This window comes from Strigops habroptila, chromosome 11 (assembly GCF_004027225.2).
Source record: "Strigops habroptila isolate Jane chromosome 11, bStrHab1.2.pri, whole genome shotgun sequence".
NCBI lineage: Eukaryota > Metazoa > Chordata > Aves > Psittaciformes > Psittacidae > Strigops > Strigops habroptila.
The window spans coordinates 21506359-21532360 of NC_046360.1; the positions used below are offsets into that span (position 1 = coordinate 21506359).

Sequence of the window (26002 nt, forward strand, 5' to 3'; positions counted from 1 at the left end):
AAAGTTAAAAAACACAGCACTGCACCAGCTACTAAGCAGGAGAAAAATGACTGCTATAGCTGAACCCAGGACAGTCTCCACCTTTCCAGCTGCCAGTTCAGATGAGCTGGGCTAGCTGCCAGTTACCCAAGCAGAAGAAACCCAGATGCCTAGAGAGATCAAAAGGATCATCATACATGTATGGCATAAACACTAGTGACAGTGACTCATCTGGGTGAGGAAACTCCCTCCATAGCCAAACCCTTGTCTGCAGGCTGGGCCAGAATAGTGAATCCATCACTTACCACATGGAATTTTACCTAGGAAGACTGTGTCTTCCCTTTTCAGAAAAGGGACTCAGGTAGGAAAGCAGTATTCCTTAGGGCAGGTGATTCCATTCTACATGAGAAAAATCACCCTAGAACATAAGAGTTAAGAACAGTCGTGATGGTTCAGGCCACAATTTTCTTTGGAAAACCCTTGTTCTTGCCTAGGGGAAGACAATCAACAGTCAGTCCCTATCCATGCTCTACCATCTTTGCTCTACTTCTCAGTCATGTCTCCTCCAAGTTGAAGACAACTTCTCATTCAATCCAATATACATGCCATTCTTGGCATTTTCCCATGTCTAGTATACTCCTTGAGGATTAAGAAAACAAAACCACATTTTGTATGTAAAGTGAAAGCATACTTTATTAAAAGAACCCCAAACAAACAAAAGCCCCAAAATAACCCAAAACGAAACACAGACACACCACCCAGAACACTGCAAGTGTTTCTGGTTTGTGTTTCTGGTTCGTTCTTTATTCCTTTCCCTTGGCAACATCCTTCCACTGGGATAACTTTTCTCTCATTTTCTCCTACCTTGTTTCCTATCTCTTTGCCAATTATTTATACATCATCTCAGGACCTTCTCTCCTAGGCAATGCTTGCTCAGGTTCCCAATAAGGTATTTCATAACTTTGCCAGAAGTCTTACAGAAGTCTAGTATGAGCTGTTTCACTCTTATCTACACACTTTTCAAAGAACTCCAAGAGATTTGCAAGACAAACCTCTTGCCTTTACAGAAATCACATTCACTTTTCCAAAACTCATTGTGTTTATCTCATTGTCAAATATATTTTTCTCTATTACAGCTCCTACTGGTTTATGTTCTATACATCCCAGGCTTACCACCAGCCTTCAGTTCCTGGAGCCTCCTGAAACCCTTTTTTACAAGATTGATGTTATATTTACCCATCCTCCATGCTTCAGGTGCCAAGAAATTTTTAAGAGAAATGTTACACGCTGCCTTCGGCAATGCAGCTATTTCATCCTTGAGTTCCTCAGGCCTCAGGTGGAACCTCCCAGCCCTGGCAATTTGTTAGCGTTCAATGCTGCTCAAATGTTGGATTCTGGACCCAAACCACGAATCTGTTTTGCCAACATATGTTCTGTGACAGAGTGGGGGAGCAAGAAGGTGCTATGGACACCCTCACCAAACAGCCAGGTGATAGAGCTCACAATGAAAGGTCTAGTGAGAGCCCCCCATACATCCTCCTACACAAACCCCTCTCGCATACCCTATGCAGCAGAGTGGACCTCGTTGCTAATGTATCACTGGCCACTGGACTCAAGAAATAACAGTGAAACTAACTGAGCACCACGGTCTCATGCTCCCACCATCACAGAGCAGTAACAGACACAAGAGGGACATGCTTTCAAGCAGTTTAATTGTCCATTCCTTTGGCCAAATGAAGCATTTTACTGGGTGCTTATCTTGGAACAGATGGGTATCACCGGATTAACCCTTCTAGCCTGACCAAAATCATGTCAGACAGAAGAGCCCTGGTGTGGTCTTTGCCAACCACCACACTGAGGTGCTAAGACAAATGGACTAAGGGAGCACATTTGGAAAAGAAAAGGAAGACAACAGAGGTTGGGTTTATGAAGCTTTCATATTATGAAAGGCTGAAAGAGGTGTCACTCACCGCAGAAATGTGATGAGAAGACTTCTATTTGCATACCAAGACAGTTGGGGCAGAAGTTGTGATGACAGATAGAGCTTTGTCTTCCTTATCCCTCCCTCACCACAGATACAGCAATCAGCACAGCCACCACCATAGGCAAATGCTACAAAGACAGCAAGTTACCTTTAAGCAGACATTTCATAAACAGGATGTGAAAGAAGGTTCATCCATGCCCCTGTAAGATTTCTCCATCTCCCATCCCTACCCTCATTCCCAGCATATGTTAAGAGTTCTCTGCAAATCTTCCCTTTCCCTTTTCACACCATGGGCTCTGGGCATTCTCTGTTCTTCCAAAGGAGTCTATTTACCCTATTTCTCTTCTCTGACACATAAACTTCACTTGTATCCCTTATTCCTTTGCCTAACCCCACTTTGTTCTCTCCGTGTTTCTTTACCAGGGCTTTCATTTTCTCTCTTACCAAGGACTTTGCATGCCCTGCATTTCATTTTATTTCATCTCACTGCCAGGACCACAACTGCTTCCTGTGCTGAGGAGCCTTGGCCTCTTTTCCCTCTTCTGATCTTGAAAAAACCAAACTATCAGTGGCTTTCTATCCAGATACCAGTCCTGAATATTACAACTGATCAGATTCACCATTCACTGGTACCTTGCCCCACATAGATAATACAGAGACAGGCATCGTCTTACTCTTTCACCCTGCTTCTTTAACGGCCAGATCAAAACCTCTAACAGTGTCACAGAAATGAAAATAAGGTTCCTTGAGATGTATTCATTAAGCAGGTGGTAGGTGTGTCCAGGATTTCAATGGCATGGGGTTTGAGAGACAGCCTTTGAATTTTGATAGCAGTGGTGCCATTTCAATCAAGGTAGAATTCAGATTCTACAGATATCAAAAACGTTCAGAAGAAAAAAGTAAAAGGAGCTAAAAGAACAATTCTGCAGAAAAATCAACCTATTTTGAAAGGCACCTCTATTTTGAAACATCATCTCAGCCAAAGCAGGAAATGGAGTCTTCAGTCTGTTATCCAGCTTTGGACCCTGCTATCACAGGAAGAAAGGAGAGGCCGAGGCATAAAGCACAAAGACACATGGAAGCTTGAAGTGCCCATGGATTGGTTGCAATACAGTGTTGAAATTCCGTAGCTCCAGGTTTGGAAAGTCTCATGCTAGCAACAAGACTGAATAAAAGAAACTAGTTTTGCAGACTTAGCTGGCTGTCTTGCAGACTGCTTGGAAGTTGAGGAAAGCTGGCAAACATGTCTCTCAAAGCAATCTGTTTTTCTTATAATTATCTCCTGTTCCCAGAGAGTTTCCTCAGGGTTTATTAGAAAGTTAATAGCATCTGCCTCTTTGGAATCAAGTTCAGCCCTTACTTCTGCAGTATTCACTTGGCTAATTGCTGCAGCTCTGAAAGCCTGATGTCTAGTATCCTGCAGGCCACCAGGAGACAGGGATGCCTTGCTTGAGGTAACCTGGATAGAGAGGTGATCAAAACAGGAAGGGACAGAGCAAACCTGACAGTGTGCACATGGGAGCCAGCTAAAATTTCAAACTCTCTTCTCAAGGACATCAGATGGACATCAGCCTTGGGATTCGTCTGCAGGGGAACAATTGGTTTTTCTTATGTGGCCCTCCATTCCTATAGCACACCTGTGACATGATATCCACCTCTTCATCTGCCTCTCATTCCAGATCCAAGACCTCCGCCCTCCCGCACAAAGCTACACCATCCCACCTTCTCTCACTGCTCCTACGTGTGCCCATCAGAGAGCCACAGCACGGGCACTTGCTGCAACTCCTCATTATAGCACAAAATTTTCCATTGCCCTTGCAGCCCTCATGGTTATTATACTCCCATCGCCTGGGCAAGTGAACTCAATCTTTGCTTTTCTGATTTTCTATTGTCTGTTTATTAGATGGACCCTTTGTGAACTCCACAGTTCACACTCTCCTGTGGTGCCAAGTGTAAAATTAATATTGACTAAAAAATCTGGGCACTTCTTTCTGGCCAGAGAGGAGACATTTGGTATTAATGGGAATGTTACAGTGTTTCACACCCACTGCCATCCTTCTGAAACCTCCAACTCTTGCAGCTCATTTCTAATTGCAGGCATTAACTCTTAATGGGCCTTGTCTGTTCCGGGTGGGTGGGTGCCTCCCTCAGCCAGCCCAGTGCTCACATGTGCTGGGCTGGCCGAGCATGCCCGGGTAGCCAGCAGAAGTGGTGGTGTATCAAGCAGCTGCATGGCTCTTCTGTTGCCTTCACATAGCTGCCAGGCAGGAAAAGCCATTGGCTCTCCCTCTTTCATGATGTCCTAAAAACCTAAAGAAGGTGAAGGTGTTTGGCTGAGAGCTCTGCTGGCACCGAAGGGACATAGCCCAAGCACCGCTTTCTATCATGCTGCTGGTGAGCTCCTAAGTTGAGCTGGCAGAAGAGTCTCAGAGCAAAGAGATCATTCTGTCTCCACGGCCTCAGTTCAGCTCCCTGGCTGAGAGGCAAGCAGCAGCGACTGAGGGTACAATTATGCCAACTGTGGTAGACACTGGGGTAAGTGGCCTACTTGGTTTACAGCTGAGACCATAAACTTTTTTGCTAAATATCACCAAACAGCCCCTAAAAAGACAGTAGTAACTTTTACTAGCTCTGAAATTACTGAGAGGAAAAATCCTGTCAGCTGAGCACATGCTACAACTCTTAGTGTGGACATCCATGCCAGAAAGCCCAGTTCCCATGCCTCCCTCCAGACATTGCTCTTTTCCACAGAGAAGTGCCAATATTTTCTAACTGGCACCACTGACCCAGCCCCACAGCATCTCATCACTCTTGTACACTTTGTGTAACAGTGCCACTGCTGTAAAATGCCACCTCTGGTGTGGCGTACACATTCACACACAGAAACACTGAAGAGCTGAGCTTACAGTGGTCTTCCCTACCGCATGCACGCTGCAAACCATGACACGCTGCAGCCAGATCAAGGGAGTATTAGGGAAACTGAGGCAATGCATTAACCCACCAGAGATAGAGACTCTTCTCTCACTCAGACTGACTGACTTAGGATCTCAGAGGTGCTGGAAATCAAGGTTTTGGTTTGGCGTACTTCCACAGGCAGTTACGGCTCAGTAATAGCTTGGGCTTTTCTACTGGTGGCTTGAAATTTCCCAAGGGGGTCAAGAAACACAGTCCAGGGAGGAAAAGAGCATTAGAGAGATGCTGAACATGCAACTACAATCTCAGGCAAAAGGAATCTTGCTCTTGCATTCCTTGCACACCCTAACCCTTTATAGCCTTGGTTTTTGCCAGCCCCTTAAACATATAAAGCAATTATACTGGCATAACACCCTTACCACTAGTACCTCTGTGCACTTGCACAGCAAGTATAAGAGGGGAGAGTTTACACTTTATTGTTATCACTTCAATTAGTGTGCCAATGTGAAACATTTGGGAAACACTGAGCCAACAACCACAACTGATGTTTTCCCAACTTCCATTAACTGTCCCAGCCCATGCCTGCTATGGAAGACTCCAGTATAACTGCTTTTACTTTCAAAAGGAAGATAATAGTGAATAAACTTTTATTCTCCAATAAAACTGAACAAATTAAAGAGGCCAGATGTACAAGTCTCTCCTGGTCACGTTAAGCACACTGTAGACTTCCAACCATGTTACAGATGGAGGAGTAGTGCGGTATTACTGCACGTGTGAGAGAACGGAGGCAACAGAGCACAGAGAAGTGCTTGTAACATCACATGCCACTGGATGACCAGGAACTGAGCTCCCACCTCCAGCCACGACAGATATAACAAAGAGTTCCCCTTTTTAAAAGGAAAGGACACGTGGTCTCTAATGCTTCACCTGTGGATACTTCAAATAATTGGATCTGGACAGATTAAAGGCAAATGGCAGTTGCTCAGATGAATATTAGTGTACTGTATGGAGCTACAAAAACGGCCAGAAGTACTTGATTTTCAGATTATACCAGCCGTAAAAAAAATATGGATCACAGAATGCTGTCAGGAGAGGACAGTGACTGCTTTCCAAATGAAGTGTCAGCTTATGGCAGCTCAGGCACTAGCAAATTGGTGAAGCTGATAAGCAGGGCAATGTGTAACGAACCCCCTTGCCCAGTACAGCTGAGCTGCAGGTGTACAACTGGATCTCAAGCGGAGCCAGCAGAAGGGTTTGCAGCAGCACAGATCCACATCGGATTCTGTCCTGCCCTCCCTGCAAAGGTGGAAAATCTCCAAGTACACGATTGGCTCAACTTTCCTCACACCACAGACAACAGTGAAGACCAACAGTGACAGGCTTTGAAATCCTCATCCTGCAGCTCACAGAAAGATCTATAATAGCGAAGGCACAGAGAGATAAAAGCCTTCATGCAGTATGAAGAATTTCACTTAACCAAAAATTAAAAAGCTCATCCTTTGAGAAAGACAGCAGGTTCTTCTTTCTCTGGAAAGATCCTAAGGAAATGGAAGAACATGCACTTCAAGCTCTCCATCTCATTAAGATAAACCAACCTAAGGGACGGATTCTTCTCTTGTGTGGCCCCATACAACCTGCCAAGTCATCTCAGCAACATGGTGGAAGATGGGGTGAGAACAGGCTGGTAGCACTTACCCAGAGTGCAGCCCCATGTGGTCTGAGCAGACCAGCTCTGCTGCACCCCTGACAAAGACCCTTCTATTGCCCTTCATCCCTGTGCTTCCAAATGCAAGGAAAGTGAAGCTTTGAGAAGACAGATCCAGCCCTTATGCTAGAAAAACATCTGTTAGTCTGCACATTAAATGTGTGAGTAGTCCCCAGCAATATTGAGCTAAGCACGAGTGGGTGATCGCAGGATCAGACAGTTTGTCTTGAAATGTAGCTTATGATACACTGATTCTCTATCTTCAGATGAAGGCAAAAAAGGTATGATGCTCCTTACCTCTGCTTGTGTGACTATTACTATTTAATAGTGCCAGCTGAAACTTCAGAATGTTTCATTTGCTGATACTTACCTCAGTCTTTCACGAAATGGCCACAACGACCATTATTATCGTGCCATTTGTCTAACAAAAATGTAAAAGGTGCATTTTACTTTGCAGTTATTTATGACTGTGACAAAAGTAAACTTCTTCAATAACCATTCAGTAATGATTAAGGCATGTTAGAGTTGAAAGCTCTAGATTACAATAACCTTTAAAAACAAATTGTTTTCCTTTGCATTGCTGCAGGGCAGAGTAAAGGTGGTTAAGGTACCTTAATTGCATTTCCACTCCTAGCATGTTTTTAAATCATGCTTGGACTACAATTCCAAAGGTTCTAAAGCTCCAGTTGGAGGGAGTTGGAGTCTGAACTTCAAAAAAGGGAAAACAAATAAAACCAACCAAGAAAACATACACATTTCCCAAAATGAAATCTCAGGCAATTCGGGTGCGTGTGACACTCAGCAATGATACGGTGCAAAGACAAAGGGGTTAACATCCACACAGCACAGCAAAGGATGGAGGAGCTTGGTTTGATCCAGAAAGCTACGAGAGAGCATCTAAGTGGTCCTGGCACAAAAATATTTCACCTTGGCAATCCTGCTTCCAGTCCTAAATGGTTCTTCTCTAGCTCAGGCACTTCTGCACCGCAACGCACAGCGCTGGCACTCCTCACTACACACCCACTCACGCTCCCCCCCCCCCCCCAAATCACCTACCAGCTAAAATCAAAACCCAGACATTGCAGGTGGTGTGGGCAGGGAGAAGGAGACACAGAGCAACGTGCTCCCCTGATCACTGCAGAGCTGTTGACACAGCAGGCTGGAGTCAGATCTGTTGAGTGCAGCCCTGAGTGACTCATTACAAAGTTTTAGCGTGTTAATTCAGAGGGCAGAAGTTAATCTGGATTCCACTGGCTGGAGGTAGATGACAGCATTTTTTTGTTCCTTAGATGGGAGTGGTTGCTTCAAGCACAGGGGCACTGTATTAGCAAGCCTGTTTCTCACCACAGCTTTAATAAGACGTATGAGAGTGCAGCGCTCACTCTCAATTTGTAGGAAGTGGTTTGAAAGCTGTTCTCTACCTCCCGGGCTCACGTGTGATGTGGCTGGGATTTACAACCTTGGTTAACTTCCGTAGGTTTTCCAATTTGCATCTATTTCCTGAAAGATTCAAGCCTAAGGAAAGTGGATGCTAATGTAGGAGCCTGTATTTGGATTGGTGAAGCAGATAATCCAAGATTAATTTCATCTGACAAAAGGAATCTATTATTACAGTGTCAAACCCCAGCGTGCTGCTAGTAGCTCTCAGCAAGACTGGGGATGCGACTCATGCACACAGGTGCTATTTGAAAGTGCCTGGGGAGATTGGAGTGATTCTGACAGGGGCAAAAGTCTCTCTGAAAGGAAGGGCTGAGAGCATCCTATCTCACCACCTGGCTTTTGGCTGGCTGGAACACTGAGCCTGTGTGTGGTACTGCAGCAACTATCAAACGTAAGACTATGCTGGCCACTGATAGGAGGTTGATTATAACCACAAAGGAGGAGTAATCCATCTCTAGCTTGGGTTTGAGGTTCTGTGTTTCACAGAACCACACACAAGGATCTGACAGGGAGACCCTATGCTCTGCATTTCGTACACTCCCTTACCATAGTATAAAGTGTGGCTTAAAAATAAGGTTTTGATGCTCATATAAACTATGGGCCATGCAGGACAACAGCAAATGGGTTCAACAGTCCTTTAGAAAACTATGGATTCCTCATCAAACGCAGAGGTCCATTCAAGGAATCAGCCACCTCATTCGGGTCCATCACCTCTGTTGCCCAACACTCATCTCCCATTACATCTTCGGCTTGAGAAGAGATGTTACTTGGCTTTAGCACTTATGTCAATACTAGCTGCCTCTCTGACACTCAGAAGTGGTTGCTAGTGTGATCTCTATTTCACTGAAGATGTTTTCTTTCATCTAGGCATATCCATGTGCTCATGCAAAGCCTTGAGCAATACTGCCATGGCCCTCAGTGCCACTCCTGTGTAAAGACAGTAATGCTGACCCCAAAGCCTCTGCAGAAACATCTCTGAGCTACCTCAGCTGGAGATGGACGCAGTAGATAAAAGAGCACCTGCACTTCCTATACCCTAGCTCACCTCACTGCAATATGGTTGTCATGGTTTAGGCCTGCTACAGCTGAACCCAGGACAATGGTCAGGATGGCCTCGCAGGGAACAAGGCTCTCCACAGCTCATGCAGCCCTGGAGAAGGGTTCCCAGTTCCTGATATAACACCCTTTATTACCTGACTGTTGGGAATTGGGTTGTCATCCAACCCCCACAGCATCAAGACTGATTTCTAGTTATTGCATGTTGATGACAGGGGAACACTGAACAACAAGAACTGGGGGAGAAAGACTTCTGGTAGCACACTTCGAGTGAGCAGTTTTTCCAGTCACCTTTGCCAACCAGATAACACTGGAGTGGTTCCTTATTCTTAAGATCAGCTCTCACGTACCACTGAGGTTTCTGAGCTGCACAGCAGCAGCAAACCCATTACCCAGAGGGGAGAACCCAGCAGAAAACATCCATAGAGAAGAAAAAGAGAAAGTATTCAGCGATAGGATGGAATTGTGGCCCCAATGGACTCACTAGATCTAAACTATGGAATAGGCAAGCTTCACAACTGGCTCTGCAACACCGGTTACCGGGTGCAGAAAATGGCTACCTCCTGGCATCATGCTGGGAAGATACTAGAACATATGCACCCATCCTTTAGCAAGAGAACTTGGGCAGGCCCAGAGGACACACCAGTATATACCAGTAGGATCCCCCAGTATAGGTGATCACTGGAAAAGCATTAATGCTATTTGTCACAGATTGTTATGGTCCATTAATCTTTAGCACCCTGATTCCTGCAAGCTCAAATATTTCAACCTTCAGAGTAACACAAAGCCTTCACACAACCTTGTGAGGGGTGGAAATGACACCTTTCCAACCTCTGTATGCAAACAGCTTACACACCGGAGCACAGGATTTATTCATACCCATCTCTGCATGAATAAATGCCAGATCTAAAGCAATTCATCTTTCAGACTATGGCAGAATGAGCTGGTTCAATGACCTGTTGGGGCAGCAACTGCCCCTTGATGGTTACAGTAAAAGCAAGTCCTGTCTGATCCATGCCCTGAAGATGATTTGAATTCCCCTTGCTTGCCTGAGAGAATACACAAAGTGATTACAGGGTTAAGCCATCTGTGTTGGGGTCCTAACTCCTCATATATGCCCCATGGTGCAGAAGAAACATGCCATGAGACATGACACTGTTCCTCCTGTCAAACTGCATCAGTCTCCTTGGAAGCAACAACTCCCCGTGACACATCACAACTGCATAAAGATGCAACACTACCAATATTGTAATGATCCCTAAGTCCCAAAATAAATCTTCAGCCTTTGTGCTGGAAGCAACAAAGACCAATGGAAAGAAAAAAAAACCCAAGGACCCTCCTTCACATTGTGGAGAAAGTGACAGCTCAGAAAACAAGCCCTGGGAGCCTTGGAGAGTACCCAGGAAAGGCTTTTAAAAATGACCCACAAAAAAAAAAAATCACCAGGGTCTGATAGAGATTCTCATCTCCCTGCATTTAGCTTTCATGTCATGTTAGCTCAACTCCCTGTCAAAACAAGTTCTGTTTTGCTGCTGTCAGCACAGTGGGCTTAACGTAGCTTAAGAAAAACATCTCACACTATTCTTCATACTTCATATATCATCTCCAACAAGGCAGATAGCAGAAAACAAGCTGCTACAGTACAGCTGATTATTGGTGATCATGTACACAGGCAGGCCCAATGATGGAAGAATACTACTAAATTTTGCTAAGATCTGGTTTTAGCTATGCAGAGAGGCAGTGAGCAACAACACAGGGGGAGACTTCAATGCAGGGAAACATTCAGATTATTAACTACAGAATCACAAACAACATTTTCAGCATTAACAACTGCACCAGAGAGCACCAGTCTGACAAGTTCCTCTCACATGGTACCTGTTGTTATGAGGCACTTTTACATGTAAGGATTATCTGCAGTAATTTAAAAGAAGAGTCAGAAGAGTTGAGATGGAACAGACGCTGAGAACAAGTACTGCTATTAAAAACATTAAAGCCAAATCTGTCATTTGGGCTTTTCCTTTCTCAAACAGTTCGGCTGCTAATCTAGTAGAGATTAAGTCATCCCATTCTTCTTAATTATCCCATTTTGGTGAACTCCATTCCTATAGATGGTATCTGTCTCTGCACATACAGTAATTTACGACAGCTACTGGCATCAGTCATAGAATGTTAAACAATTACCTACTTTGTTAATTGCAGGAAAGCAGACATTCTTCTAACAGCATGGCAATAAAAACTTGGGGGATACATCCCTGAAATAACTCATGTCAATTTACTAAAACATCAGCCATCTAATTTAGGAGAATCCCAGAAGATATGAAGACGATTTCCTGATACCAAGGTATTCCTGCCAGTGTTTCACTGGGAACATGTATCTGTTTTGTTTTGCATATCCACCCTGTGATAATACCTCCTCATCATTTTCCACTGTTATTCAAGAAGGATCCTTTACTGCTCTCAGCAGCCAGCATTATAGCCATCATCCTCTCTGCTGAGATTTGATGGTTCATTTCCTCTGCCCAGACTAACTTCAGATTGCCAGTATTGCCCTGCAGTTCTGTAACAAAAGTACATGCAAATATACTTATTTGTACTTAGAACAGATAATTCCTCGTCTCATAATTTCCTTACATAGCAAGCCAGTGGTGATAAAGCAGGTTTAAACCACAGCTTAACATTAAACACCGCTTCGTCTTCAAAGCTTCCATGCTAAATTCTTGGTCATTCCCAAAGACACGCTCCAAGTGGTCTTGCCCCACCCCTTGATGAACAAACCAAATGTAGAACTGAAGCTTATTTCTCACTGCTTAGTATGTAAAATGAAAAAGTATGACCTGGCTTGGAAGGGATATTCCATGTTTCTGGGTCCAGGCCCTGCTACTATTGGTACTCATGCCCTGTAATTGATCAGCAACATCCTAGACAATTAAGTTTTTCTCTCCACTGCTCCTACGGGAAGGGCGCTTCACAACCTCACTCTGATGGTCAGAAGCATTCTTCTCATTTGCATCCTCAATTTGTTGAGGACTGGGTTATACAGTCCTCTTACACTGGCATTTCCCTTCAGCGTCAATAACACATCTCCTTCCCCAGCACCTTTTCTTAGCAGACAGCTCTCCCAGATCCATCAGCCTTCTCTTGCTAGTTACACCGAGCCAAATTTTTAGTATCCGCTTACCAGAGAGGGTTTCTCTTCCCCTCCAAAGCAATTCCAGCAGATGTAGTTGTCTCCTCTGTCTCACCAGAATGACGCACCTCAGTACCCCACTGAGAAAACAGAGTTGGCACAACCAAGTTAAGGTAGGTGAGATCCGAGTGCTGCAAGTGCCTCTTGCAGGCAGGGGCCAAAGTACAGAAAACTGGTGAGCCCAAGTTCACCACAGCCTGTTTGGATGCAGCAGGAGGAAATCCACTTGAGTTACGGGACTGTGAACACAAGTGGCCCACACCAAGCAATACACTGCGCTTAAGTACTCATGTAGGCCCAGTTAGCAAAGCAAGCTAAGAATTTCTTAAGCATAGAAGCACTCCTTGCCCCCAAAGAGGCCATGTTCACAGAAGGGTGGGAAGAAGCAACTCCTCTTCTTCAATCACTCTCTAGCACCTCAATCCCATCTCTGCAGAAGTTCAGAACCACCTCAGATGTACCAAGACAGACCATTCCAGTGTTCCAGTTTATTGCGTGGTGACAAATAGCCAAGAAGGCAGTGGAAAGTATCCCTGCCCATGGCACAGGGGGTGGAACTAGATAATCTTGAAGGTCCCTTCCACCCAAACCGTTCTAGGTTTCTGTGAATAGGAAAGTAGTAAGATGGCTTCAGCACTGCCAACAACAGGGTACGTTCACCTCTTCAGAGGTGGGCGCCATTAAGACATAGAAACTCTAAGCAACCAACTCAAAACAGGACTGATCTGCCTGTACGGACAGCACAGCTAGTTGTCAGGGAATCCTCATTAAACTCCTTGTCACTTCACTGGACAGAGGTGATATGAGCTACCTGTCCTTCACACATGCTTGCTTCACCTCTTCTTTCATCCAGGTATTCATTAGGCCACAGAGGGGAGAAACCATTTCTTGTAGGATTCAGCACATGCACCTCACCTTCCTCTTGTAGGTTTTTCACCTTGCGTCATGTCACTGAGAAAAGCTGGCTATGAAACTGTTAAATGCAGCATGCTAAACACTGTCAACCTGTAAAATCCCACTGGGCAACTGCTGTACACACTTATCTCTGCAGCCAGGCTCTGCCATCTTGCTGGCTTAAAAGAAATGTTAATTTTTCCCTGTAGAATGTAGCTGGATTCAATCTCTATTCCTGCCCCTTTCCTCTCACTCATTCTATCACCAGCTTTTCTCCCTCTTCATTTGTAATCACATGCCTAAGGCTACAGCAACATCCTCGCAGAGCCTTGAGGCCAGACAGTCCAAAGCTCTCCTGAAGCCTCAGCAAGTTTCACCAGTTTCCACTGGAGTAGGGCAAGGAGTCAGGACTGTTCCTGCTGATTATGGCACCTCCCTTTCCCTTAAAACAAGCTGCCTCACTGCTAAAACCCATTTCACATGGAGATCAGCCCAGTCCCAGTATGGAACTCCAGACTAGAAAAACAGGGATCCTGAGCAGCCAGCAAGGACAGAACCTAGTGGGGCACCTTGTTGTCAGTATTAGCAAAGTGCCAGTGTTCCATCTTCTGCCCAGCTGAGCAATGTCAAGTGAGTGAGGGACAGAAAACACTTTTTGATTGAGCAGCATTTGCAACTCAAGCATTTCCTAGGCATAATTACTACTGTTGTCTGGATCATTCCAATTTTCTTGGAAAGCATGAGGCAGCAAACATCTCCAGAGTGACTGTTCGCATTAGGCAGCGGTGGTAACCGCACAGACCCTGTAGCAGAGTACTCTAAGAACAGCTTGTTTCCTTCTCCCCTACCTATCTTTCCAAAAGTCCCCATATCATCAATGATAAATACCTGCCTTCTGCTCTCCCTTGGTAACTAACCTCTTCCATTAGAAAGGAACAGAGACAGCAAGACAGGCTGTACTGCAAACCTTAACCCACATTTCAATCCTTTTCTTCACCTGCAGGTAGGGAAGGAGGTATGACCTTCTGCATCCTTAAAAAAGCTCACAACATTGCATGGGTGTCAGGAGAATATGGCAATAACCACAGGTGCCTAAAGTCACCCATGTTGCATGCAGCAAGCATCACGTCACATCACACTGAGTTCTTGCAGTCAGGCCCTTACACTTGGTCAGGCTTCGCAGTTCACACTGTGACAGACCCATCCTGAAAGAAGAATTTGGTACCAGACAGTAGCATAGCAATGTCTGTGTGGTCTTGCTGTAGTGTAACATCATTGCAATTCAGAATGCTACACCAAACAGCAAAGAAACAGCAATTAAGAGCTGGATGACAGGAAGCAGAAAGTTCGCACCTGCCACTAAGCCTTTCAGACCAAACTGAAATAACCCACTTGGATTTAATCTCTTCTTCCTAAAGACAAAGCCACGACTCATATGTTTCCAGTCTGCTGATGACAGACGGGTGATCTTGTCAGAGAGCCAAAGTCTTAAGTACAAAACTCCTGATTCCTGTTCCTAATTCTCTCTCACATTGTCTTAATCAAGTTGCCTCATCTTTGCTGCTCAGCTTTCCCTCCCTGGTGGGGTGGTGGTGGTTATACTTCACCAGGTTCTACTAGTCTCCATTCTTGCACTCTGGAATCCATCACTGCTACCAGAGAGTAACTTCTGGTTTATTCTTTAAAACACTGGAAGGAAGATAAATTAATACAGACACACAGAGAGAGTAAGCTGCTATCTAGGAAGCCATGTGAGTATTTCATCCTACTGCAGGAGGCAGGCAAGAGCACATGTACAGCATGAAAACCATGTTCTGGGTGTTCCTTACGTGTCAAAGCCACAAGGGTACCTGTGTTCTTGCTCATCATATAGAGCGGAATGATTCTGTCCCAGCTTTCAGCATTTCTTTTTAATTGCACTGGTACCATCTCCCACCCACCTGCAAACAGCTCCCCCCTGGTGCTCACAGTGGAGAGAGAAGACTGTCCCCGCCACGCTCTCTCCTAGGGAAGGTGGTCAAAGAGCTGCCAGTGCTGAGCATGTCACCAACACCCTCCATGGCCCAGGAAACAGAAACCCTGAGCAAGCCCAGCCCAATCCCTTGCTATGCTGGTTTTTTGACAGATGTGTCTGGAATCACTCCCTGCAGGGAGTGGGGATGTTGCTTATTCTCCTGCAAGCAACACTGAGAACTAAACAAGCAGAAATCAGAACTGCCTCCATTATACACAATACTGGTGTCCAGCAGTTGGACTGGAGCAGTCACCTGTGTTCAGCTTTTCCTGATGAGTTCTTACCTGATCTAGTAGGACAACGGCAACAAACTCTTTTGTTTCCCAATGTCAAACATTTTTTAAAGCATGGTTTTCTGTCCCAGTGACAGCTCAAATCTGTGCTTCTATCACTGCTGGCAGCAGCACCAGTTGCTCAGTATCGCTGCTCTTGAGAGCTTTTTAGATCCTGTCTACTTTCAAATTACAGTAGATATAAAATAATGCCCAGCTGCACACTAAACAGCCATTGCCAAAACTGAACCTTCCAGCAGGCAGCACTCTATCAGGCCGCAGACCAGCAAGGTTGGTCTCCTCTTAGCATTGTCCCTGCCTCTGTGCCATCCTTTCCCCTCCTAGCTTTCATCCAACACATCTATCTGATTAGAGTTTGCATTTTGGTTGTAGACAGTATATGCTGCCATACTGTAAGGACAAATGGTTTTATTTGTCAACTGCTATAGAACGGCTTGCTGCCATGCTACAGAGGTTCCAACAATCCTGAAGTGCCTTTTGCAGACTTTAGTTCATTGCCTTAATGGGAAGACAACACTGTTTGGGGTATCCATAACAGAAAGAAAATTATGGTGGGATGCATCAGAGTTGTGTAACACACTTGTTAGACCTTGTTTTCTCTTTCCAGGAACAGAATAATGCAACAGTTTGTATTTCTCCAGCTTGGAGTCTAACTGCATTTTGCAGAAACAGGCCATCCCCTGAGATGTCTGGCACTTCTACCACCAGCTGACCCTTTGCTCCCTGGGGAACGTTTGCAGAACAGTCTCAGGAGAGTTTGCTGCAGTTTCTGATGTGAAAACAACCTACCAGCAAGGACTCACTTCTGGCAGCTGAACTACACATGTTCACTTCCAAACACGGGTGCAACTTCAGACCTTTCATTGCAGTCAGGGCTATAAGGCTGTCTCAGCTCTCCACAAGCTTTTGGATGATGAACACAATGACATCTGTGCCACTTGTGGAGGGAAAAGTACAACAAAGGGAAAGCTCACAGTTGTAACACAGAAGGCTCTGCCCCTTATAAGCCCTGCAAAACTCTAATACCACATGGTGTGCTCCGGATTCTGAGTGGCCTCCAGACCAGACCTGGGAGGCATTAGGTGACAGGGTGAAGCAGATATTTCTTACAGGAAAAAAGATTCTCATTGTCACCACCATAACACTCTGCCAATCAGCAACATCAGACAGGAATGAACACCAGGAATTCCTGGCCTATGATCCTACTTCTTCTGCAGAAATCCATTAGTAAAGAGCACATACCTGAGGCACCCTTCCGGTATATACATGACATTGGAATGGACACAAGTTGTTTTGTGGATGCAAAGCCAATGTGTTTGTACATCCACTTCCTACACTTAGGTGTCAAGGTCTAACACATGCAGACAAACACAAGCACACACATTTTAAAAGCTGTTTCAAAACCCAAGTGTTTATGCAGCTGTGATCAAGTCACTTTAATTCCACCAGAGGAGAAGCGTGGCACAGCCATGTGATTGCAGTTTCCTTGGCTTAGCAAATTCCTGTGTGTCCGCTGGGCTGTGGCAACGTATTATTCACACTCCTTTAATTCAGCTCTAACACAGAACAGGACATTTTGGTTTAAATCACTGGGAAGGTAATAGCTCTTCATTCTGGTAGTTTAAACAAAGGCAGTTCACGGCTCAGTAAGGATAACATGCATGTGGTCATTCACTGCCCAAGCTGAACTTTATCTTGACCACTTGCAATTACACAGTCGTAGAGCACAGAATAATCTGTCTAGACTATAGGGAAGTACTACCTGTATATGAAGTTGCTTTCTTCTGAGTACAGCTCTGTTGCAAACACCTTCATGATTTTGTTTCAAACTATAAAACTGCCAGGGTTTATCAAAACCTTAGCACAAGGTCCAAGACCTCAGTGCAGAGAAGGGGGCCAGTAACCCACTCAGTAGCAAGCAATGCTTCAGACACATCCAGCTGATGCTGTTGGATGTCAGAGTATCCGGAGCCAAGCTATGGACTCCTACACTACATTAGGACTTTGGCTTGCTCGAGGCTGTTGTAGACACAAAGACCACCAACTGGAACAGTTTTGCCCACTTGGAAGCAAAAAAAATCCTACCTTTATCTCAGTGGTCAGTGTGAGTGCTTGGGAGCAATGCCAAGATAATATTTATCAGCCTGGCTGGAAGGTTTCTAGCTCAGCTGTGTAAGTTCACATCAGGGAGGTCACCCTGATACAGCAAGCAGCCAGCCTGGGAGTACTCAGCATGCTAACTCTCAGACTGTTTCATTTGTATTAGTTATTAGGCACACGTAGGAGAGTTTTGAAATGAGCTAACTTATGAACTGAACAGCTATCTGCTTGTGTGTACATGGCAGGCCAGGCCAGCAAAGAGAGGAATCAGACAATATACCTGCCACTAAATTGAGGCAATTCACCAGTGCCTGGTTATCCCCGTGCCAGGAGGTATTGCTAGCGATGGGTGAGAGAATCGCCACAGCAACAGATCTAGAGAAAGAGAAACTGAAAAGTGAGGAGTTCAGTCTCCAACTCACCTTCCTCTGGAAGCAGAACCACACTTAAAACACATTTCCAGCCTGGCTGTGCCAGTTTTAAAGACAGCACTGCAGGATAAAGAGCAGGGGTGGCTTTACACTTCAGCGAAGCAGCAGCTGTGCAGAAGGGCTGATGGGCAGGATGGCTGTGGACCCTCTGTATTCCACGGGAGTCTTGTATAACCCGAGAGGCTGCTGCTGAAGAAGAGACAGCATACATAAAGCCAGTGACTTCTGCTGCCAATGAGTGTGTGGAGGGAAGGCCTTTCCCAGAAGCTGCAGTGGACTTTTTGATTTTCATACTTCTTGCGACTAATCTCTGTCACTTGGCTGAGCCTCATCCACTGCCTCACTTCACCCAGCTCAGCTTTTTTCTTACACCCCACACTGCAAGAGCCACCCTGCATCACCCTTCTCCTTGGGTCAGCAGAATGCAGTTTTATCTGTACTGCCAACTAATCTCGAACCAAACTGCCAAAAAAGTTGCATGTGCTACCCAGACTGTTCAGTTCCAGGGAAGAAAGGCAATTTGGTTTAAATCTATTCCCTTTCACCTCAAGCTAGTGCCCCATTAGAGTAACAGAAAACTAATTACACATGAACAAGGTAAATAATACCAGCATAGCTGTCCCCGTAGCAGTCCTTGCTTTCTCCCACCTTGGTTATCACAAAGTGCTAACATAAGTGCAGTGTTCACCAGTGGCTCCAGATAGCTGAATCACTGCAGTTAGGACATGATTGAGCCAGAAGGGATGGGGTGGGAACGCTGTTATTCCCACATCCCACTAGTGTTATGTAGCTGGGAGCGAGCTACCTACACCCAGCTGTGCAGATATGGATCTCCAGCCTCTTCAGCACCCTGGTAAACTCATTCAAAAGTTATAGAAAAAATACAATTACAGTTAAAAATTAGCAAGTATTATACTATGCACAGCACTTGTCATTTTTCCTTCTGCTAGAACTGCACTCAGAACAGGCTGAGATGAACAGAACACATGTGGGTCAGTGCCTGCCTAACAAGGACAAGATCTCACCTGGGAACTTCCAGAGCTAAAGTAAACCCAGCAACCCATTACCTTGGCTCTAGCCTAGGCTGTTGACCTGGTATGTTCCCTGACATCACTTCACAACTGAAAGGAAAAAAAAAGGAGGGGATTAAAAATATGTCTTTGAACCTCTAAATCCCAGTTCTTCCTTCTAGTCCTCCCAAAAAACCAAGCCACTTGCTCAGGAACATCTCACCAACAATGGTCACAGTTTGAAAGCAAAAGGCCCTGACCATGATATCAGCCTCACTTTATAACCCAGCGCCATCCCCGCAGGAACCAATTGCTCCAGCAGGAGGCTGGAGGCAGCAGATAAGCCTTAGCTGGGTGATAGGGATCAGCTGCCCGGTTATCAAGGGAGTACAAAAAAAATCAAATAGATTTTGATTCAGTAGTTACAGCTTTTCATATATCCTGGGAAAAGAGAAGAGAAGGACCGGGGAGGGGGAAGGGGGAAAGAGGAGTCTTTTCCAGGGTGTTATGATGTCAGATCTTTTTAGCAATGAATTTCTAGGTTAAGCAGTTACTGAGACATGCGGCTGCAGAAAACTGCAGTCAGCGCAGGCGTCTGTAGGAGGAAGCTGAAAGTGGTGGAAGAAAGGCAAAGCATAGCACATCTGAGGGCTGCAGACCCTGCCTGAAGCAAGACACAGGATAGCAATGACAGTCACCCCCAACAGGCGCAGAAACAACGAACGGCAGCACCGTACCCTCAGAGCCACTACTCGCAGTATTACAACTCAGCCATGCGATTCAGGTGATAAGTTAACCTACTGCTTCTCCCAGATGTGACCCAAGCTTTGGGCTGCAATTCCAACCAAGTGTCCATTGGCCTCCATGCTCTATGTCCAGCTCTAATTCTTTGGCAGGAGCAGATCACCACCAGCATATTAGATCAGCAAACACCAACTGTGTTGCTGTTTTAAGTCCAGAGGCAGGCAGATGAAGATAACAGACTGGATTTCAGTGCCAGCAACAGAATAGGCAATGGGTGGCAACAGACAGCTAGGCAGAAAGCAGTAGACAGTGCAGCAGAAAGAAGATGATCCTTTGATTACATGAAATTTGACCCAGTAAGCTTGGGATTCAGGTATAAATCTGCTCTCAGCAAGGACAAGGGATTTACGTTTGTAAATCTCTGTATATTCAGCTAAATATTAGCACCTCTGGCATAAGCTTCCAGTCAGAAGTTTTGGAAGCTGCAGCCATTTCAGTCACGAGGAATCTTTCACATAGCATATGAAAAATATTCTTGAACACACAACGGCATGCAATTGGGCTTACAACCAAAACCTACAGGAATTTAAGTCAGAATTTTCCCTGGCATCACGGGATCAAGGGCACAAAGGCGGCCAGGCCACTGGATTCCTTTCTCCTGGCCCCTTGGCAAGTGCCAGCAGGATCTCACCTCTGCTGCTCAGCCCACAGAGCACTGTGCTGGCTGCACAGCACCTGGGGACAGCATCCAGCCCTGTGAGGACTGCACCAAGAACCAGTGGCATGTGGATCTCACGTGACTCAGTTAGGATCAAACAGGGAGACAGCATCTCCACTGTGCTGCGAGAGAGACTCATGGACCTCTCTTCCATCTTCAGTGAGCTACACGCTGTACCTGTACTCCTGTATCTACTTCCTAGCTCATCTCCACCCGTTAATTACTGTCACAACAGGAGAGTTTCTGGCCTGTCAAAGAATGGACTTTCTTATTAGGCAGAAAACCAGGAGGAGATAGCAGGCAGGACAACACACACAGAAACTCCCAGAGATGCTCTCTCCTTTCTGCATGGCACTGTCCATGGGTTTCCCTTGGTTGATGCACGACAGAAGGTGGAAAAGCTGCAGTAACTGGTACGGAGCTCCCAGTCTCCAGGTCTCCATCTAGCCCCTTAGGAGGGACTGAGGTCCATGGGGCTGGGATGCTGGCTGTATCAGTACCATCAGACATCTTATCTGACTCTTCCTGGCAGGGAACAGGGTGAGGAAACCAACTGCAAGGAGTCTGGATTGAACCCACCATTGGCCAGGGCATGCCATAGGGCAAAAGGGCTAGGTCTGGCAGGAGCTCCAAATTATTCTAGACTTCTCTGCATTAGCTGCTCCCAAGGACATCTCTAGTCCAATTTCAGATATATCTGCTACTGAAGCGAACCTTAACTCTGGCGTTGGTTGGTATCTTATATAAATCTGGCTTTTGAAATAACTGGTCCTCCCTGAATCAGCTGAGCAAGACCATGACATCCTTAGGCAGATAAAACTGCTCTTTTCAGTTAGGACCTGCTTCCTGGCAGCCTTTCCAGACTCAGATTTTAAGCACTTCCTATTGAACAAAACAGGTTATTTAAATGGAGAAAAAAAATGTAAAAGCAGAGCTCTCTCTGCAGCTCATTGTCTTTGGAAACACAGGACTGGAGGCTGCTGTCCCAGAAGACTGAGCTGCCCTTATCTGAGGCACTCTGTTAAAAGACTTGGAATCACTTATTAATTTAGTGAAAGCTCCTTAATTTTGATTCTTTGTCTGCATTAATTGATTTGCTATCAATAACCTGCATTGATTAGGCCTCCAGACCTGGCAGCTGCTGAAGATGAAGAGACAGAGACTCTTTCAGAGCAGGAGCTCAAAGCCTGAAATGATTAAAAAAGACAGCACCAAAACGGCTGATAAAGAAAAAAAGTGTCATTCTTCTTCCATGCGAGTATGAAACCATGTGCAGTTAACCCTTTTGTACCTAAAAATGTGCTCAGGTCTAAGGTATTTGTGTAACCTCAGATATCCATTAGATTCATTCCATTTTGCCATTTTAATTAAAATATTACTGATGCACTGAAATACCTGACAGGATGAGAGCTGAGGGAAGAAAATCTTACCTGCTTCAGCCACAAAGAGAGCTCAGGGAGGCTGGCCAAGTAGCACGCTCAGATCCCTTCCAGCAGATGGCAATGTAAAGACCAGTTGAGGAAGTCAGATTCAATTTGCAGCAGATCCAAACCAAATGCAACAGTAAAATTTAACAGTCATCATTTTGACAATAAAGTTTTGAGGGCTGAGAATGGATAGCTAGTCCAAGATGCCAGGAAACCATTAGCCAAAATAGCTATCTGTCAGAGAGGATGCTGTCACACAGCTCTGAGCTGTTCCTGGTTCAGTATCTACTTTGCATGAGCTGCAAGAGGGGCAGAAGGTATGGATGTCCACACGTGCTATTCCTCCAACAAGAAGGCGGCACTGCCTAGGGAGAGCTCTTAGGCCATCCAGGAAAGGATGTCTCAGGACATATACGAGGCATGACAGTTATAGCGGGAGCACCTCAGTTACCCTGTGTGCGTCTGCAGGGTGTGGGGGAAATCGCAGCCAGTGCACATGGGGTCTCGGGCGGCTTTGGCTGCTTCAGATTCCAGATCTCCAGCAATGGCTTGTTAAACAGCACAAGCCCAGGTATTCACTCTAACCCAGAATGTGAATAAATCCAGATGGCCATTGCCCACCAAAGCCACTTCACTGATCTTTGAGACATCCAACTACCATAAGAGCAAGGCAGTGTGGCTGGCACTTTTTTCACCCAAGCTGTGTTAACAGCTCTGATCACCACCCAGGTGTGACTGTGACAGTGCAATCCCTAACAGCACATCTTCCTCCACCTGCACGTTGTCCTCTCAGAACCCATTTCACTAGAAAAAACCCATGTCATTCCTCTTACAGTGTGTTCGGTGGCAGCACAGTGTGGATAAGGTACGGCACAAAGGAAGAGACAGTTTCTGCCCCGCAGAACAAGCTATCAGCTGCTGGTCCAGCAGAACCATGCTGGACGACTTTTCGAGAATCCTACAGAAATGCAATGTGAATTATAAGCCATAGTTGAAACATGCTCTGCCTGACAGCTTCCAGTTCTCATAGCTGAGCTTCTGCACAGGGAAACCAACACCAACACAAAATGTACTGAGCTTCTGCATTTCTGTTTTGACAACAGCATACAGCTACCAGTACTCTAAATCCCTTCCTATGCATTTCTGCCTCTCTTCCTTATGTGACTGTTTTTAATATCCCTCAGTCTGTCTAGCATATTTTGCTATTCCTTCCTCTCTTTTTCTCCCTGTATACATTACAGGTGGGCACTAAATATCACTCGTTTATTTACTGCATGTGTCATGCACACATCCAGAAATCCAAGAAAAATGGACAAAATTCCTAAGTTCTAGCTATACAAAATTTGTGGGAGAATAAGGAATTGAGTTGGCATCCCTGCTCTGGCCTTGCAGCACAAGGAGGGGTGAGCTCCTGAGTGCTCAGGCTCACAAGCAGCTCTGGAAATGGGGATTTAGCAGCTGCTTTCTTCAGGCACTCAGCCTCTGCCACAAAGCACTGTGTGCTGGGAAGGAGCCATCTTTCACATCCCAGGAGAACCAGCCCACTGAAATTAAAGATGCTGTATTTTCAAGAAGTCCCTTCCTTTTAGTATGGAAGCTATGTCAGCTTTTGTGTCCTCCACAGATTAAATGTGGATAATGGTTAGGACAGTTGAGCATTGGAATAGACTGCCCTGGGAAGTTGTGGAGTCTCCATCATTTGAATTTTTCTGAACGGGCTAAACAGTCATCTGTCAAAAAATGGTTTAAGTATTAGAAGTCCTGCCTTGGGGAGCAGAGGGAAAGGAAGAAATGACCTCCTAAGCTCTATTTCCTATTTCTGCATTTTAAATATCTCCCCATGGACTCTAGAAATTCTGCTTGCCCCCTTGGCTGACCACAGCACACCTTCTCGTAAGCCCTGGCGTTTCGTGTCTGTGTGTTACCAGAACTCCATTCTATAGTAAGGGTGGCCTTCTTCATGCAGTGCTTCAAGAGATCTCTTCATAATAGTTTCCTACATTTTTGTAAATGCTGAGGGATGGATGGAAAGCACAATGCTGTAAATACATCAGAATCTCCATGTTTTAAAGAACCACTTTTATTCCTACTTTTAGCACATGACTAGTAGATCAAAGTAATTGAAGGCTTTCTCTAGTATCTCCCAGATACTAACACCGGGTGTACATGTATCACGGTGATGTGCACAGTATGAGAGCGAGGGAGGTAAATTCTTTCCACCCACAAAGAACAAAAATAGTCTAAAATAAGTCATTCAGAATAAAAGCCTAAACCCAAGAAAGAACAAAAGCGAAGGCTTGGGGAAGTGGAGTCTGCACCCGCTGCTTATTTTAAGATGCTGCCCTGACTTCTTAGAAATTTAAAGCTGCAATGCAAAGAAAATAAAATCAGATCAGGGATGTTATATAGCCCACTATTTCCAAATATCAACCCAGGATCTTCGAAGCAATAAAGATTCAATAACACTCCACAGACTCCAGTTCTGAAAATCCAAAGGGAAAAACTGTAACAATTAAGGCCAGATACAGATATGTAATATACATTGCACAGATGTTTTATTTCCCTGCAATTATATATGTGTCCTCAAAAAAATAAAAACCCAACCTTCATTAACTCAACATTACAGTTGTTGTATATTCCACATGAAAAAGAATCAGCAGAAGTGAAGGAAAGCACTCATCAAGATAGCATCAGCATCCAGGCTAATCACATACACGTTCCAGCAAATTAATTTCCTACATGTTCAGATCCTGGCCTTCCATGAGTAATTATTACACAAATATTTCCAGTGTTGCCTCTTCAGTCTCAGAAGATGTACCTAAAGTAAATATTTTTGGCGTGAAATTGGCAGCATAATTTTACACACCTACTGGTAAGCAACACACATACGTCCTTTGGGGATACACACATCATATAATCATTTATGGAGAACCCAGACCAGCATGTGCAAGCCTATTAGGAAATGTAAGTTCATCATCCGTTAATGAGAAAATCTCTGCTGAGGACACAGCCTCCGATACAGACTATTAATTTCAACCTCAGCACCTTAAGACTGCTTGCTAAGACCCACAGGCAAACCAGCAATAACATAGCAGGCTGTACTTAAGAGGCATGCATCTGAGTGTGACTGTGGGGAGGTGGATATGTATATTACCCTGCCAACACATTAATACTGTCCAACACTCCTGACGTGCCGGTGGACAGCAGTAACTGTGTCAGCAGCAGGCAAACTGAGCCACAGAACATTCCCATTTTCTGACGAGCAAAGGTGAAAAGCATTCAATTTAATCTTCAGTCATTTTACTTACTGATTGGTTCTCTCAACCTATAGCCCAGAAATTCTCTCTGCTTCAGAGGCAGAAGGATCCCAAATTCCATTGTTCCTGGAAGTTTTTTTTCTGACCCAAGGGAGAAATTGGTAGGAAATAATTTCATTTGATAACAGCTGGTTTTCCTTTCTTGGTATCCCACGTGGTGTTTGGAGAATCGCTCACTCCAGAACCAGCCTAACCCTTAGCAGCATTCAGCTTTAATAGCAATTTAGCTGCAAGACCTCTGACTGCTCAAAGACTCAGAGGCAGAGCAGTAATGCACACTATGTTTAGTTTTCCTCTCCAGCAGGTGTTTAAAGCAGCTCACAAAGGTATTTAGGTACCTCAGTTTGCCTTGAGCTCCCAAAAGAAGGTAGTCAGCTAAACACCATCCAGCTCTGAGCTTAAAAATAAAAACAAACCAAAAAATGATGAATAATCTGCTTTGAGCTAAAACCCAGTGCTGAACTGCAGCTTCCCTCAGTGTTAACACTATGGATAGGCCAGCAGAGACTACATTTCACCACACAAATTAGCAGGGGCAAGCACTAGGTATGCAGATGATGTATTGCTGTTGCATCACCTTTTGTTTGATTAGTGATTACAAAGTAATCACCCCCCTGCCCAAGAAATGAAATCCAGTAGACTCCTTCTGAAATAAACATGGCATTTACATATATTCCTCTAAAAGCTATAAAATACTTTGGTCTCCAAGCAGTGTAGTGCTAATAGTCTTTGTACATAGTTTGATGCTATCCCCATGCACAGCTCGTTAGGCAGTAAATTCTTTCTATCA

General features: G+C 44.9%; 1 protein-coding gene across 2 annotated transcripts in view; it reads right to left on the minus strand.

Annotated features, from left to right (window-relative positions):
• The window catches only part of LOC115614290 (high mobility group protein HMGI-C-like), a 45170-nt gene extending 26052 nt beyond the window's left edge, over positions 1-19118 (minus strand). Inside the window, exon 1 of one of the 2 annotated variants that reach the window (XM_030500949.1) lies at positions 19064-19118. The gene's annotated coding sequence lies outside the window, so the exon portion shown is untranslated. Of the gene's footprint in view, positions 1-19021 lie in introns of both variants that reach the window. The other variant, XM_030500947.1, reaches the window with a different exon arrangement.
• Positions 19119-26002: the final 6884 nt, after the last annotated feature.